The 18,343-nt window shown below is 52.2% G+C and overlaps 1 pseudogene; it reads left to right on the forward strand.

Moving 5' to 3' along the window:
• Positions 1-18,343, forward strand: part of LOC123158309 (photosystem I P700 chlorophyll a apoprotein A2-like) — a 106,260-nt pseudogene that overhangs the window by 16,317 nt on the left and 71,600 nt on the right.

An 18,343-nucleotide genomic window follows, 5' to 3' on the forward strand; every position in this document is an offset into this window, starting at 1 on the left:
GGGTAAACGATCCTTGTGCTGTCTACTAGCCCTGCTCTCCTCGCAACCCTGCGCCCCGGCAACCATAGTAGGGATTCTTGTGATCCCATAGGTGTCGTTCCACACCGACATCTTTGGCGCGCCAGGTAGGGGGCGCAATTGTGAGAATCTGGTCTAGTAGTTAGCCTAGCGGTTCTTCATCGCTTTCGGTTTCTGAGAAGAAGGCGGCTGGAGGAACGACGTCGGCTCGGCAACAGAAAAGCTGAGTCATTCAGAGCCTTGGGTTATTTCCTTTTACACTTGAGGTTATCGTCCTCGGAGATCTGGCCTATGTATGGGAAACCTGCACGCAAAGGGACCCCCCGCAATTGGCAACGCCTTTGTTCTGTTTCGAGTCCGCTCAACAGCTCAAAGCTGCCGCGTCGAGAGTGGCGGGGTAGCCTTCCGCACCTGGCAACGCTCCTGACTCTGACTCGAGTCAAAATCGACAGTTCGGGCGGCCGCGCTAAGGGCGGTAAGGTGGTTTGCCCAGCAGCAAGCACACCCGGCAGGCCAATGGGGATCTGTCCCCAAGACGCCGCCCTAGGTTTACGCGCCGGCAAAGCCTACCCAGTTACGTAGGGCAGACATACAAGGAAAAATCGAACAGGAAAATAACATGCATAATACCAAAAGTGTTGCAGAGTTATATTACATCGAATTGTTGCTGCGGTTCTAACTAGAGATAGCAATTGTCTTGGTTGTGAACCTGCAGCAGCGATAAAGAATGGGATGCCTAATCCCGGCGCTGGCCCCCCACCCTCTGAATTCCGCCGACTCGGCTGATGATGGGCTTGATGTGCTCTATGAGCGGTGCGAGGTCAGTACCCTCCGGCAAGCTCTCCAGCGTGGCGTCGAAGTCGAGGTCGGGGTACCAGTGCGCCACCTTGGTGAGAACCTTGGTCATGGCTCCCTGGCAGAACCTCCGGGACTCGTCGGCCAGTGAGGCCGCCCGGTTGGCATGGAGCCGCTCCAGAGCGCCGACGACCTTTTCGAAGAACATGGTCAGGCTGCAATTGGCGCTCACGCTCCGCTCCGGGACGTACCTCACATCCGGCATCCCCATGATGGCCAGCTGCGCGGCGGCCTGGTTGGCGACGGTGGCGAGGCGATCGAGCCAACGGTTCTCGCCCGCCACGTGATCCGCTAAGTTGAGGCCCTCGTTCTCCCGCAACTGCTTCTCAGCTTCCAGCTCCTTGGCCAGGGTCCCCTCTCAGGTCTTGGCCTCCTCCAGCACCTTCTCGAGACCCTCCAGCTTCAGTTTGAGGTCCTTGATGGAGTTGTTGGCCTCGGAGAGCTCCCCAGCCTTGCTGACGATCGCGCCCTGTGCCTCTGTCAGGGCACTGTTGAGCATGTCCTTCTCCTGGGATAGCTTCAGGGCCTGCTCCTTCAGCCCGTCGCGCTCCGCCTCGAGCTCCTCCATCTTGCCGGCGTAGACCTGGGCTTGGGCATTGAGTGCCTCTTTGTGCCTCTGCTATAGCTCACTGGTCCGCTGCAAGACAAGCTTCTCCACCTCTACTTCCTTGTCGCGAAGCATGGCGGCAAGCTTTCCCTCGCGCGCAGCGAGGTCCTCCTCCTGGGAGTTCAGCGCGGCCTCGTGCTGGGTTCGGGCAGCTTCGGCGGCCGCGGCCAAGTTCCTCGCTGTCTCTTGAGCTTTCTTGATGTCGGCGAGCTTCATGGTGAGCTCCACGTCGCGCTTGGCTAGCTCACCCTGAGCGGCCTTGAGCTCCTTGTGGGCATCGCGGAACCAGTCTTGCGTCTCGGGAACGCGCTCCTGGAGGTCCGCCTCCGCCTTCTCCAGCACCACCGTCCTGGACTTGGCTTTGTCCAAACGGGCATGGTGGAGCGCCTGGAGCTTCCGGAAGCTGGCGCCCATGGCGTGGAGGAGCCGCTCTTCCTGCGAACTGTCGCCACCAACAATCGGCTCGTCGACGACTTCAAGCCCGGCAGTGGCAAGCACTTCGTCGTCGAACACCTCCCCCTCCACGGGTGTCCTGGTGCTCGACGCGCCTGGAAGGTGGACGAACAAGTTGTCGCTCACCCTCAGGTACTTGCCGGAGCCGGAAGCAGCAGAAGAGGAAGGCTGGTCACCAGCCACCTCCTCCTCCTCGGCGGCGGCCTCGCCGGCCCCTTCGGCAGGCCCCTTGCCGGCCTCCTCGGCAGCGCCCCTAGCGGCCTCCTCGGTGGCGATCTTCTCAGTGTCTGCCTCGGCAGCCTTGGCGACGCCCTCGATGACGGCATCCACGTCCTCTAGGTCCACCGAGGAGGAATCTGGACGCCGAAAAAGGGGGTGAGGCAAGGCCAGGACCAAGGGCCAGAAGGAAAAGGAAGCAGGGACGAACGGCGAATGATTTACCTGTGCTAGTACCCGGCTGGGAAACGGAAGTCCCCTCCCCGCCAACATTCGGCGTCAAGGCAAAGCCACCGGCGCCCAAGTCCTCCTCCTCCTCCTCCATGTGCGTGGGCCCGGTGCCTGGCGGCCTCGCCGGGGACGCCCCTCGGGGCGGCGTGGTCGACGGGAGCGGCATGTTGGGAGTAGCCCTCTGTGGCTCCTCCTGCTGCTGCTCTCCTCCTGCATACCTGGCAAGGTCAGCGCCAAAAGTGTCGTGCCCCAAACACATGTCGACAGGGGGAAGAGTGATGAACTTACGCCGGGGGCTCTGCCGGGGGCTGCTGTCCGGGTTGCTCAACACCACCAATGGCGCCCCCGAAGTACCAACTGGGGGCTGGCCACCCGCCGAGACCTTGGCCCTCTTCACCCTCTGGGCCAGTGTCTCCACATCCCTGCAAACATGAAGGCATGTTAAGACGAGCAACGCAGATTGAGGAGGCAGAGATAACGGAAAAGAACCAGATACTTACTCGTCGTCCGCCTCCTCCTCTGTTGTTTTCCTCTTCGTCCTCGGGCTGAGGGATCCATAATCAAAAGTGACCCCGTGTCGACGTCCGCCGGAGGAGGAGAAGGAGGTGGAGTCCGGACTCGCGTAGATGGAGAAGGGACGGCCGTCTTCTTCTTCACGGCGACCTTCGTCGGCATCTTCGCCGCCGCTGCCCTCGTGTGGCGCCCGGACCCCTCCAAGGTCAGCTATGACCGCACAGCCCTGCCAGGACGGACCGGCTCGCCGGAACTGGCCCGCCGCAGGACTCGCCCTCTCCCCACAGCCGGCGTCGGGCCTGTGGTCTCGACCTCCTCCGACGACAACTCGCCGGTCACGTCTTCAACCAGAGGAGCCTTGGTGCCGGCGCTGCTGGCTCCCCCGGTGGCCGCCGCCCATCGGGCGAGCTCCTCCTCCTCCGCAGCCTTCGTGGCCTTTTCCTCCACACCGCGGGCGCTTCCGGCCTCCCTGGCAAGTTGTGCCTCCGTCGCGCTGGTGGCGATGTAGTCCAGCTCCGCCTGGGTGGTGTCCTGGACAAGCATCCGCTCGGCATCGGCATTGACATACCCCTCATGCAGGGTGTCAAAGAACTGCTGCACTTTGGCGTCCTCCGGCTCCTTCCAGCTCGGGTCGGGGCCATGCGCGTTGCAGTCCGGCATCATGGCAATGATCTCGGACCGACGCGAGTTGTTACACAACGGGACCACCCCCGCTGGCAGATTGAACAGAGGCCCCTTGAGGACCTTGCCGGCCTTCGCGGTGGCCCTCGCGACCTTGCCAGTCCGCTCGACCTCGCCATCACGGCCCACGTCGAGCTGGAAGATCCGTTGGCAGAAATGGGCGTGTCCCATCACTGTGAAGTTGTGGTCGAGGCCGGGGCTGAGCCGCATGATGTCGGCGGGGTTCGTGAAGAGCAAGGCTGGCCTCCCCTTGTTATGCAGAGGAGCGATCCGGCGACGGATGAAGTCCGCCCAGATCATCTCAAGGGTGAGCCTGACCTGGGTAAGCCGGAGAATCCTGGTGGTGGCAACCATGAGCTTTCCGTCGTCGGTGTCGACGTCGCTCCAATCGCTTCCGTGAACCGGCGGCGCCTGGCGAACTCTGCAGAACGCCGGCGGGTCCTCCTCTTCGATCCAGCACCACCGGCCCCGCCATTCCTCCCACCTCTCCTTCATGGCACCGTCCGGGTACGCTCCCTTGGATTTTGGGATCTAGGCGATGCACCCCGAAATGGCGCCTCCTGTTTGGATCCGAGGGAAGAAGTAATGGCGGAAGAGCGCCGTGTTGGGGTGCACCCCGGCAAAGCCTTCGCAGAGGTGCGCGAAAAGGGCCATGCATGCCACCACATTCGGAGTAAAATCCAGGAGGCGGAGGCCGAAGGTGTGCATATGTCCCTGAAGAAATCGAAGAAGGGAGGACAGAGCCCACAAGAAATATAATCAACAAAGAAGGGGTACCGATTTGGGGCAGCCTCGGCGCAGTCGGCGGGGATGACACGCATGGCCGGATGCCCCGAATTCTCCCCCCTCGTATTCACTCCCCACAAGGGTCTGAAGGATTCCCGAAGCTCGAGCACGTCGACTGTCGAGGGGAAGAAGGCGGACTGCGTCCGCTGCACCGCCAGCGCACTTTTCGGCGGATTTTGGCGCCATGACGGCTGGGGGAGAAGGGCAGGACCAAGGGTGGCGGGGGCACAACGGCGGCAAGCAAGAACGAAGCTTGAAGAAGAAGGGAGGGGCAGGCGGAGGTCTCCGAGATTGGGGTTGCATGGAGGGTAAAAGGAACAGTGCGCCCACGGTTATCCCTTTTTACGGGGAAGCCGCGAGGCGCGCTGCCCATTTACTGCGATGTGACGCATGCATGTGGAAACCGCCCCACGCATGCCGCCCACGTCACGCACGCCCCTCCACGCCGTGCCGCGCGCGCGGGTCGTGGGAAGCGGAGCGCACGAAGAGTCTTACCACGGTCAAAACCGCCCCCACCTGCCCGCGCACTGTTTTGGGCCTGGCCCAACAACGTGTCGCGCTTATGTGTGGCCCAGGCCTGGGGGCTCCTGTCGGTGTACGAAAATAGGGGCACCCTTTTGTACCCCTTTACCTGTGCACGGGCAGTCGGAGCCGCGCCCATGACCACACCAAGCAGAACAGGGGAGGTGAGCCAAGGTAAGACCGAAGCCCAAGACAATCAAAGCAACGCCAAGGCCAAGACCACAAAGAGCAGAGGGACGAAGCAGGTTCCCCCGGCAAGACCCTTGCCGAGCAGCCTCAGCGGCCCCGGCAAGGTCCTTGCCGGGACAGCTCGCCCCACACCAACAGAGCAAGCCACCCTTAAGCCCACGGTCCCCAATGTCATCATCGACGTGGGGCCAGGGCTCGGGAAGGCATCTCTGTGGTGGCATGCAGATCTTTGTGAAGACATATTCAAGATCAGGCGAGGATTAGAAGACGACGATCCTCGGCAAGATCCTTGCCGAGGAAGGCCACCAGACCCTCGGCAAGATCCTTGCCGGGGACGACAACGCGCCACGGCAAGACCCTTGCCGGGCCACCCGACGAGGCCCTCGCCAAGGACGCCAGCGGGGCCACCGCCAGGCCCGCGCCAACCAAGCTTCCACCACCGTTCACATGAAGCTGCCAGCCCAACCAGCTGGGCGGGCACGTGCGTGGCAACATGCAACTCCCAGGCCAACTCATCGAGCACCTGTGTGGTGGCATGCAGATCTTCGTGAAGGCTCCGCCACTGCGCCACCTCAGCTGCCTGCCTGCCTACATGGCACCACGCACCTCACTGGCCAGGGCGCGTGTCAAGGCGAGGAGGAGCGGCGACGGACGGGACGGACCTCGCCCCCGTCCCCAATAAAGCATGGGGACACCTAAGCTACGCATTAAATGCGTCTTGTCCTGTAATACGAGCGATAAGCTCAGGACACTGTACGCCTTTCCACCTCCTGTGTGTCACTGTGGCAGCCCCTTTCAACTATAAAAGGAGGCCCATGGCATACTGGAGAAGGATTCGGCTCTTTCGAACCACGCACTGACCACAGCTAGTTCGAGAGCTCAAGAACTCTCAGAAATACACCCACCAAAGCAGGACTACGGTTTTACGCATCCTCGCGGCCCGAACCTGGGTAAATGATCCTTGTGCTGTCTACTAGCCCTGCTCTCCGCACAACCCTGCCCCCCGGCAACCGTAGTAGGGATTCTTGTGATCCCATAGGTGTCGTTCCACACCGACAGGCATCTTCGTCTGTGGAGTCAGTTTCCGCGCCGGCATCTTTGCCGGGGTACTTCCTTCCTTCTTCAGCCCGAGCGCACTTATCGGCCAGAACATATAGCTCGGCTACATCCTTAACCTTGTTCCTCGCCAGCTCCTTGCGCATCTTGCGGTTGCGCACATTCTGATGGAATGCACTGATGACAGCAGTGGATGAACATCTATGATGTTCTACTGCACACAGCTGAACCTTTGTATGTACTTGCGCAGGGACTCGCCGTCCTTCTGGGGGATGACATGCAAATCACTCGCCTGGCCAGGAGCTTGGTGGCCACCGGTAAATGCGCCAACAAACTCGTGGCACAGATCCGACCAAGAAGAGATGGAATCCACTGCAAGGTGCATCAACCATGACATGACGTTGGGCTTGAGTGCCAACGGGAAATAATTGGCAAGCACCTTATCGTCGCGAGCCCCGGCAGCTTGCATCGCGATGGTGTAGATGCTGAGGAACTCCGACGGGTGAGTCTTGCCGTTGTATTTCTCTCCGACCTCAGGCTTGAACGTGCGGTGGGTGGGCCACTGGAACTGCCGCAGCTCACGGGTAAAGGCTGGACAACCCACCTTGTAAGGTAAGTAACCTGCACCACCCGTCGCTGGGCGGTCCATAGTGGGTCCCGTGCTCCTATCTGACTGATGGCGCGCGTCCCGCCGCCGCTTGATAGTGGTCCGAGCGTCTTCCTGAGCTCGCTCCCGAAAGACTTGACGTTGGTCGCAGCGGGCTCGCGGGTCGGACGACGCCGTAGAAATGTTCCCGCGGGCGTCGGCCCAGCGAGCCGGCGGCTGCTGTCGCGACCGTGGGGGAGGAGAGTGCATCGTCGTCGCAGCGTCTCCGGTCCTCCCACCGCCGGTATGTACCGGCTCGACAGAACGCCAGCACGAGGGTCCCGCTGGGCGCGGCTCATCTTTGTTGGCGAAGCTGATGAGGCTTGGAATGGTGGCCCTCCACTCGTCGAGCTTCTCCGCTGCTGGAGGGAAGTCGAGGAGTAGTTGCACGCGTGCCAACGCTTCCGCTGGTGTGGGTGGCGACAAAAGCTGCATGGACCGTGACGCGCTCCGACTTCTAACCATGTTAGAAGGAGCTCTATCATGGTCTCGCTGTCGCGCGCCATTCCTATCAGCGTCTGGGCGCGCATGCCGGCCCTGTGCGTCTTGAGAGTGACGTAGAGGGCTCTTCCCGCGGCGGTGTCCAGAGGCACCGACATCGCGGCGTTGCTCATCACGCGCGGCCGGGGAAGGTCGCAGCGCGGGCGCCGGCTGGGGCGTCCAGGAGGTCACCGCGCCGCCCGTGGGCCGCACAGCCCCGCCCCCGGGCCCAGCGGCGCGTGGCTCGTCGTCTCGAGCACGCACGACGCTGCTCGCCTGGCTCTGATTGCCAGGGTGTCGTGGATGCTCACGGGCCACGCCTCCGCCACCATCCATGACCGCTCCATCGCCCGCCCGCGCTGGGATGGGTGGTTCGGCCCCAGACGAGCCGATCGCTGTGATCGCCTTCTTCTTGGGAGCCATTGCGACGACGGAGTCGATGAATTGACTTCAAAACCGGATTTTCACATCATCAGCGCCCCCTACCTGGCGCGCCAAAGATGTCGGGGCTCAGGAGCGACACCTATGGGATCACAGTGAATCCCTACTACGGTTGGCGGGGCGTGGGGAAGATCAACACGGGGGAATTTTTACCCAGGTTCGGGCTGCAAACGATGCGTAAAACCCTAGTCCTACTTTGTGTGTATTTAGTGTTCTTGAGCTCTTGCACTAGCTGCGGTGCAAGCCCAGTCCAAAAAGTCTGAATCCTCCCTCAGTACGCCTCGGGCCTCCTTTTATATGTCAAAGGGGTTGCCACAGTGGCACACAGGAGGTGGAAAGTGTGTACAGTGTACAAGTTTATCTCCTGACATCATAGGACAAACACATTTAATGCGGCGCCTATGTGTCCTCTTGCTTTATCGGGGACGGAAAAGAAGCTCGTCCCGTTTATCACCGCCTCGCCTTACTTCGACGCGCATCCAAGGTGACGAGGCATGCAGCGCCATGCTGGGTGGCTGGCTGCTGAGCAGGTGCGGTGGCAGGGTCTTCACGAAGATCTGCATGCCACCATGCAGGTGCTTGGCTAGTTGGCCCAGAAGCTACATGATGCCATGCAGGCGCTCGCCTAGTTGGCGGGCTGGCCGCCACATCGTAACGGGTGCGGGGCAGCGAAACTCTCGCAAGTGCCGGCCTGGCCTCGGCCCCGCAGATGTCCCCGGCAAGGGTCTTGTCAGAGTCTCGTGGGCGTCCCCGGCATGGATCTTGCCGGAGGTCTGATGAGGACATCCATTCCATTGTGACACCCACAACCCCTACTGCTACATATACTGGACCAATTACTAGAGTAAATTATCAGATACTTTCGTTTCTTGGTAATGATTCTAATGTTCATGAGAATATGATGCTGCCTAAATTAGATACATTTGTTTTGCTTACAAATGAAGGGCCTGGCATGAATAAGAGGGATGAACACTAGAGCAAGACCAAGCCTGGAGATGATGGCATGCGCAAGCGGAACAAGAACGTAGTTACAAGTGATGATTTCAGGACTTTGAAGCCAACATAAGGAGTGCATGAAGCCTTGGACGAAATATACAAGATGCCACTTCATAAAATTTCGTCCAGAGGCTATTCTAGCTGCTGCGTCACCTTATTATTGGGCCAGGCCCATGTAATTTCGAAATACTTAAGTATAGGCTGTTTTTAGAGTCCGTATGTGTGGGGAAACAAGAGTTAGGTTTGGTTTCGGACCCCTCCCTCAAGGGCCAAGAAATCCCCCCCCCCCTCTTACTCCATATATACAGCCCTTAGGGCGTCGTTTAGACTTTGGGTTTTGTTTAGATTAAAGTTCGCCATAGCTGCAACTTCGCGTACTTCGTTTGTGTTTAACGACCAGACAAAGGCGTCACAGAACCCCACCTTGATCAATAAAGCTTTCCTATTATATTCACAATATCTAGATTGCAACCTTAGTTTCTTGCTTGTTCTTTGTTTGCCTACAGGAAACAGACCTTCGTGGTCAGGTTGATCATGCTCCGGCGTGGTCAATAACCTCTCGGAGTTGGTTTAGCGATTGCTAAGGCACAACGTCCTCGCACGTTCGTAGTCGGATCGTCAAAGTCGGCTTCCTCCAAAACAATAGCCACCATCTCATCGAAAGACGGGACACCTTTGCCTCTATCAAGTGGTATCCGATTTCCAGGTTGCTCAATGAGATTTTACAGTTTTTCGTAGTTTAGATCGAGTCTGTTCTTCATACCTACAGTCCACGAAAAATCCACACAAAAGAAATTTACGGCTAGTTCATCCTATCCGAACCAATCTGAGCCTTTGCATAATCTTTTCTATATTTGCTTTGTTGAATTTGCGGTTGCATCGTCGTCTCAAGTTGCTGGTCTTAGCGTCTAGTTCTTTAGAGTTTCGAGTTCTGTTCACAAGTTGTCACGCCGCCGCCGCACCAACATATTCCTTACCGCTGCCATATACACCCGCCTGTCCACCACCAATCCGAGTCCACATATACATCCGCCTGTCCACCACCAATCCGAGTGCACATATACATCTACCAGTCCACCACCAATCTGAGTCCACATATACATCTGCCTGTCCATCACCAATCCGAGTCTTTTCATATTAGGTTTGTTTTCGAGATCCATCTAGTTTCCGTTTCGTGTTTCCTTGCCTGAGTAGGTTTCGGAAAAAAAAATCGTTTACTTTTATTTTCCGTTTCGTGTTTCCTTGCCTGAGTAGGCTTCGAAAAAAAAGAGTCTGGAGACCCCCGGGCAGTTTTTAGGCCAAACTTTCGGCGACCAAAAATATTTTTCCCTATCCTATTTGTAGGTCCCACGGAGCGATTTGAGACACTCCCCATCATAGTGATTTTTTGTCGCACTTTTTCGTCGTTGCCTCCATGATTTCCGGAAAAAAATTGTCAAAAAAATTTCGTGCCTATCCTGTTAGTTTGACTTGGGAAGAGTTTTGAGACACTCGCCATTATAGTGATTTTTCGCAAAAAAAAGAGCAAAAAAAATTCAGAGTGCTTTTCCCTTGTTTACGTGTCGCGCCGTGATTTTGTTCGGGTTCTAGGCTCGCGTTTCTAGTACGGTCTAGCCTAGGACCAGCACAGTAAGGTCGTTGAGCGTTTATTCAACTTTGCATCTCTGAATTGATTATTGCTGACCCTTTTTGCTACCATATTATAAGCCTTCCCAGCTCCACATACATCTACGTCGTGCGTTTGACTCTCCCTGGTAATCGCTCTATCCAAGCTTTGAGAGTTTTGACTACAACGGTTGCCGATCACCACCTGCTGCTTGGTAAGAACTGGTAAGAATTTGAGATTTGCTTGACGGATTTGTGACGCCCCACCACCACCATTTTCTAGTAGTCTGTAGGATCATATTCTTGTGTGTTTCTATTGCTGCTAACCATGGCAGGATCACAAGTCGATGAGACTGACTGGGAGAACATGACGAATAAGAAATTGCATGATAAATTTCAGCAAATGATGACTGAACAAGTGCAAGATGTGCTAAACAATTTTGAAAAGGCAATGGATAAGATAACTGGCTTTGAGAAGACGTTCGAAACAAAGCTCGATAAAAAATTTAATGAAGTGCTTGCGCGTCTTCCACACCCACCACCGGCTGCACCTGCCGCACCTCTGCCACAACAACAACAACAACAACGACGACTACCTCCACGTCGCGAAACAACCCTCCGCCGAGCGAGCCGTGTCCCTCTTGAGCCTGGCCAAACCGTTGGTGCTGCTGTTGATACTTCTTTGGCTCCTGCTGCTAATGAGGAGGAGGAGGATTATGCGGGAGATTACGAGGATGAGGTTGATCGAAATTAGAACTACGTGCAACCACCAGCACCACAACCACCAGGTCATCCACATGCAAATAATCGCAATGGTTGGGCTGCACCACCCCCTCAGGTATGAGATCATGACCATCTCCCTAAACTGAAATTGAATATTCCACCATTTGAGGGTAGATATGTTCCTGATATATATCTTACTTGGGAGTTAGAAACCGAACAACGTTTTACATGTTTAGAATATCCCGAGGAGAGACGTGTTGCTGCTACACTTTGTGCTTTCACTAGTTTTGCTTGTGTGTGGTGGTCTGAACATCGTAGATTATATCCGAATAATATTCCAACTACTTGAGCTGCTTTGAAAACTGCTATGCGTACTCGTTGGGTTCCACCATATTATCAATGTGAATTACTTCAAAAATTGCAGCGTTTAAGACAAGGAAAAAATTCTGTAGAGGAATATTATCAGGAATTACAAACTTGCATGATTAGATGTGGTATTGTTGAGGATAATGAAGCTATGCTTGCACGTTTTATGGGTGGATTAAATAGAGAGATTCAGACCATTCTAGAGTATAAGGAGTATAATAATATCACTTGTTTATTCCATCTTGCTTGTAAAGCTAAATGTGAAGTGCAGGATCGACAGGCATTGGCACGAACTAACTTTTCTGCAGGTCGACCTTCTTCATGGACACCGGTGCATCCTCTACTTCCACACATTCTACTGCATCGCTACATCCATCAGCTGCCACCTCCATTCGTGATAAAAGAAAGCAGGCACAACCACCACTATCTACCAAGAGCACACCTGTCGGGCCTGTACAGAGTTCTTCTTCCATGGCATCAACAGGGCACACAAGTGATATTATTTGTCGTCGTTGTAAGGGGAGGTCATTATGCAAGAGAATGCAAATCTCAGCGTGTGATGGTTGCTACTGAGGATGGTGGGTATCAGTCCGCTAGTGACTATGATGAGGAGACTTTGATCTTATTACATGTGAAGAACACGATGGAGATGATTCTGAACATGAGATGCATACAAGGCTCCCGAAGATGCTGACAGGTACAAATGTTTAGTTTCTCAACGTGTTTTGAGTGTGCAGGTTACACAAGCTGAGCAAAATCAGAGGCATAATTTGTTCCATACAAAGGGAGTTGTGAAGGAACGTTCTGTTTGCGTCATTATAGATGGAGGGAGCTGAAACAACTTGGCTAGCATGGAGATGGTGGAGAATCTATCTCTCACCACAAGGCCACATCCGCATCCTTATTATATCCAATGGTTCAACAACAACGGCAAGGTTAAGGTAACATGTACTGTTCGTGTGCATTTTAGTATCTCTACATATGCTGATTATGTTGATTGTGATGTGGTACCTATGCAAGCATGTTCCTTATTACTTGGTAGACCATGGCAATTTGATAAAAATTATGTACACCATGGTAGAAACAATCAGTATACTCTTGTTCATAAGGATAAACATATTACTTTCTTCCTATGTCTCCTGATTCCATTTTGAAAGATGATATTCATAGAGCTAATAAAGCAAAACAGGAGAAAAATAAGAGTGAAAATCAGATTGTGGCAAAAGAATTTGAGCAACAAATGAAGCCTGATAATAAACCATCTAGTGTTGCTTCTGAAATTAAATTGAAAAGTGCATGTTTACGTGCCACCAAATCTGATATTGATGAGCTAGATTTTAGCAAATCTATTTGATATGCTTTTGTGTGCAAAGAGGCATTATTTTCATTCGAGGACGTGCCTTCCTCTTTGCCTCGTGCTGTTACTAACATTTCGCAGGAGGTCACTGACGTCTTTCCAAAAGACGTGCCACCGGGATTACCACCTATTCGAGGGATTGAGCATCAGGTTGATTTAATTCCCGGTGCATCGCTACCCAACCGTGCACCATACCATACCAATCCAGAGGAGACGAAGGAGATTATGCGTCAAGTACAGGAGCTCCTCGACAAAGGTTATATACGCGAATCTCTTAGTCCTTGTGTTGTTCCTATCATACTAGTGCCGAAAAAGGATGGTACATCGCGTATGTGTGTTGATTGTAGAGGCATTAATAATATTACTATTCGTTATCGTCATCCTATTCCTAGGCTAGATGATATGCTTGATGAATTGAGTGGCTCTACAATTTTCTCCAAAGTTGATTTGCGTAGTGGATACCATCAAATTCGTATGAAATTGGGAGATGAATGGAAAACTGCATTTAAAACTAAGTTTGGTTTATATGAGTGGTTAGTCATGCCTTTTGGGTCAACTAATGCACCTAGTACTTTGATGAGATTAATGAACGAAGTTTTACGTGCTTTCACTGGACGATTTGTGGTAGTCTATTTTAATGATATACTGATTTATAGTAAATCTTTGGAGGAACATTTGGGACATTTATGTGCTATTTTTATTGCTCTACGTGATGCACATTTGTTTGGTAACCTTGGAAAGTGCACCTTTTGCACCGACCGAGTATCTTTTCTTGGCTATGTTGTTACTCCACAGGGAATTGAAGTTGATAAAGCCAAGATTGAAGCTACCGAGAGTTGGCCGCAGCCCAAAACGGTCACACAAATGAGGAGTTTCCTTGGCCTGGCTGGTTTCTATAGGCATTTTGTGAGAGATTTCAGCACCATTGCTGCACCTCTCAACGAGCTTACAAAGAAGGATGTGCCTTTTGTTTGGGGTACCGCACAGGAAGAAGCCTTCACGGTATTGAAAGATAAGTTGACACATGCTCCTTTACTCCAACTTCCTGATTTTAGTAAGACTTTTGAGCTTGAATGTGATGCTAGTGGAATACAAGATGGCAAACCTGTTGCAGACTTTTCTGAAAAATTGAGTGGGCCTAGTCTGAACTATTCTACTTATGACAAACAATTATATGCTTTTGTTCGTACTTTAGAAACATGGCAACATTATTTATGGCCCAAAGAATTTGTTATACATTCTGATCATGAATCTTTGAAACATATTAAAAGTCAAGACAAACTGAATCATAGACATGCTAAATGGGTTGAATTCATTGAGACTTTCCCTTATGTCATTAAACACAAGAAGGGTAAAGAAAATGTTATTGCTGATGCATTGTCTCGTCGTTATACTATGCTTTCACAACTTGACTTTAAAATATTTGGTTTGGAGACCATCAAAGATCAATATTTACATGATGCTGAATTTAAAGATGTATTGCAGAATTGTAAAGAAGGGAGAACATGGAACAAGTTCGTCGTTAACGATGGATTTGTGTTTCATGCTAACAAGCTTTGCATTCCAACTAGCTCCGTTCGTCTTTTGTTGTTGCAGGAGGCGCATGGAGGAGGATTAATGGGACACTTTGGCGTGAAGAAGACGGAGGATATACTTGCTACACATTTCTTTTGGCCAAAGATCACACGGGATGTTGAGCGTTTTGTTGCTCGCTGCACTACATGTCAAAAAGCTAAGTCACGACTCAATCCTCATGGTTTATATATGCCTTTGCATGTACCTCGTGTTCCTTGGGAGGATATATCTATGCACTTTGTTTTAGGTTTACCTCGAACAAAGAAGGAGAGGGATAGCATATTTGTTGTCGTGGATAGTTTCTCGAAAATGGCACACTTTATACCATGTCATAAAAGCGATGATGCTGTTAATGTTGCTGATTTATTCTTTCGTGAAATTATTCGCTTGGATGGTGTGCCAAATACTATTGTTTTAGATCGTGATACTAAATTTCTTAGCCACTTTTGGAGATGTTTATGGGCTAAGTTGGGGACTAAACTGCTTTTTAGTACTACATGTCATGCCCAAACTGATGGACAAACTGAAGTAGTCAATAGAACATTGTCTACTATGCCTAGGGCTGTTTTGAAGAATAATAAGAAAATGTGGGAAGAATGCTTGCCTCATATTGAATTTGCTTATAATTGTTCATTGCATTCTACGACTAAGATGTGCCCTTTTGAAATTGTGTATGGTTTCCTCCCTCATGCACCTATTGATTTGTTGCGTCTTCCATCTTCGGAGAAGGTAAATTTTGATGCTAAATAACATGCTGAATTAATTTTAAAAATGCATGAGTTAACTTAGGAAAACATTGAGCGTATGAATGCTAAATATAAACTTGCTGGAGATAAGGGTAGAAAGCATGTTGTGTTCGCACCTGGAGATCTTGTTTGGTTACATTTGCGTAAGGATAAATTTCCTGATTTGTGCAAATCAAAGCTAATGCCACGTGTTGATGGTCCTTTTAAGGTGTTAGAGAAAATAAATGATAATGCATATAAACTTGAGCTGCCTTCAGATTTTTGGGTTAGTCCCACTTTTAACATTGCAGATTTGAATCCTTACTTGGGTGAGGAAGATGAGCTTCCGTTGAGGACGACTTCATTTCAAGAAGGGGAGGATGATGAGGACATCAATACCATTTTTACACCCACGGCCCCTACTACTACTACATATACTGGACCAATTACTAGAGCTCGCGCACGCCAATTAAATTATCAGGTACTTCGTTTCTTGGTAATGATTCTAATGTTCATGAGAATATGATGCTGCCTAAATTGGATACATTTGTTTTTCTTACAAATGAAGGGCCTGGCATGCATAAGAGGGATGAACACTGGAGCAAGACCAAGCCTGGAGATGATGGCATGCGCAAGCGGAACAAGAACGGAGTTACAAGTGATGATTTCGGGACTTTGAAGCCACCATGAGGAGTGCATGAAGCCTTGGACGAAATATACAAGATGCCACTTCATAAATTTTGTCCAGAGGCTATTCTAGGTGCTGCGTCACCTTATTATTAGGCCAGGCCCATGTAATTTCGAAGTACTTAAAGTATAGGCTATTTTTAGAGTCTGTATGTGTGGGGAAACAAAAGTTAGGGTTGGTTTCGGACCCCTCCCTCAAGGGCGACGAAATTCCCCACCTCTTCCTCCATATATACAACCCTTAGGGCATCATTTAGACTTTGGGTTTTGTTTAGATTAAAGTTCGCCATAGCTGCAACTTCACGTACTTCGTTTGTGTTCAACGACCAGACAAAGGTGTCACAGAAACCCACCTTGATCAATAAAGCTTTCCTCTTATATTCGCAATATCCAGATTGCAATCTTAGTTTCTTGCTTGTTCTTCGTTTGCCTGCAGGAAACAGACCTTCGTGGTCAGCTTGATCGTGCTCCGGCGTGGTCAGTAACCTCTCGGAGTTGGTTTAGTGATTGTTAAGGCGCGACGTCCTCGCACGTTCGTAGTCGGATTGTCAAAGTCGACTTCCTCCAAAATGATAGCCACCATCCAATCGAAAGACGAGACACCTTTGCCTCTATCAGGGTCTTCGTCTTCTGGTTCTCATCTAGTTTTGCAGGCCTTTGGTCCATACAAAGATCTGCATGCCACTACGCAAGGCACCCCTGAGTCTTGTCCTTGACGCTGTCGATGGTTCCAGAGCTCTCAGGCTCAAGGGTGGTGGCCTTGCTGGTGTTGGGCAGGTTGCCCCGGCAAGACTCTTGCCGGGGCTACGTAGGCCGACACGGCAAGGCTCTTGCCGGGGGAAGCCCATCTTGTCCCTTCGCTCTTTATGCTTCTGGCTTGAGTGCTGCCTCGGCAGCCTTGTATCTTTGCTTCCTCTGCTTTGTCAAGCATGGCCATAGGTGCGGCTACGACTGCCCGTGCACAAGTAAAGGGGTACATGCTTGGGCCGCAAACGATGCATAAAGCCCTAGTCCTGCTTTGTGTGTATTTAGTGTTCTTGAGCTCTTGAACTAACTACGGTGCATCCCCAGTCTAAAAAGTCTGAATCCTCCCTCAGTACGCCTCGGGCCTCCTTTTATATGTCAAAGGGGTTGCCACAGTGACACACAGGAGGTGGAAAGTGTGTACAGTGTACAAGTTTATCTCCTGACATCATAGGACAAACGCATTTAATGCGCCGCCTATGTGTCCTCTTGCTTTATCGGGAACGGCAAAGAAGCTCGTCCCGTCTATCATTGCCTCACCTTGCTTCGACGCGCATCCAAGGTGACGAGGCATGCAGCGCCACGCTGGGAGGCTGGCTGCGGAGCTGGTGCGGTGGCAGGGTCTTCACGAAGATCTGCATGCCACCACGCACGTGCTTGGCTAGTTGGCCTAGAAGCTGCATGCTGCCACGCAGGCGCTCGCCTAGTTGTTAGGCTGGCCGCCACGTCGGAACGGGTGCGGGGCAACGAAACTCTGGCAAGTGCGGGCCTCGGCCCGACAGATGTCCCCGGCAAGGGTCTTGCCGGGGTCTCGTGGGTGTCCCCAACAAGGATCTTGCCGGGGGTCTTCGTCTTCTGGTTCTCATCTAGTTTTGTAGGTCTTTGGTCCACAAAAAGATCTACATGCCACTATGCAAGACACTCCTGAGTCTTGTCCTTGACGCTGTCGATGGTGCCAGAGCTCTCAGGCTCAAGAGTGGTGGCCTTGCTGGTGTTGGGCAGGTTGCGCCGGCAAGACTCTTGCCGGGGCTACGTAGGCCGCCCCGGCAAGGCTCTTGTCGAGGGAAGCCCATCTTGTCCCTTTACTCTTTATGCTTCTGGCTTGAGTGCTGCCTCGGCATCCTTGTATCTTTGCTTCCTCTGCTTTGTCAAGCGTGGCCATATGTGCGGCTACGACTGCCCGTGCACAAGTAAAGGGGTATAGAAAGATACCTACTTTTGTACACCGACAGCCACCCAGCTCCATTCGTTGGAACTGATGGTCCTAGGGAGCTATAAGAGGAAGAAATGACCCAAATCGACCGCCGGGTTAAAATCCTTCATTCCAAGTCATAGCCCGAGAGAGAGAAGAGAGGCATACCCGGGTGGTGAAGGAGTCGTCGTCGAAGGAGGAGGAACCGCTGGAGAGGTCATAGAAGAAGAGCATGGCGACCCCTGCGGTAGGATGCGAGACGGTGAGAGCGTGTAAGAAAGCGAGGAGGCTATAGCTTAGGAAGGAAGGAAGGAGGAAAGAGGGGAAATGTGACTTGTGGTCGGGGAGAAAAGGGCGTGGGGAAGGGGGGCAGGGGTAGACATTTCGGCGGTAGGCCAAAACATTCGAAATGTGGAGGGAAACTTTGCGTGCGGTGCTGCCGGACACCATTCACTTTGAACGATTGTGTGCATCGCAAACGATTCTTCTGCTTTACGCGCATGGGGTGAGTTTGATAATTCAATTTTTTGTGGGAATTTCCCTAGGTACTGTCCTCATCCACGTCATTGCATAATTTAACATCGCTTGCTAATTGGGCACACAAAAGAGCGTACAACACATACCACACTTACTGAATCGAGCAATTTTAGTAATTAAACAGAGCCAGTTGACCTAAACA

The sequence above is a fragment of the Triticum aestivum genome, chromosome 1D (genome assembly GCF_018294505.1).
Source record: "Triticum aestivum cultivar Chinese Spring chromosome 1D, IWGSC CS RefSeq v2.1, whole genome shotgun sequence".
NCBI classification, from domain to species: domain Eukaryota; kingdom Viridiplantae; phylum Streptophyta; class Magnoliopsida; order Poales; family Poaceae; genus Triticum; species Triticum aestivum.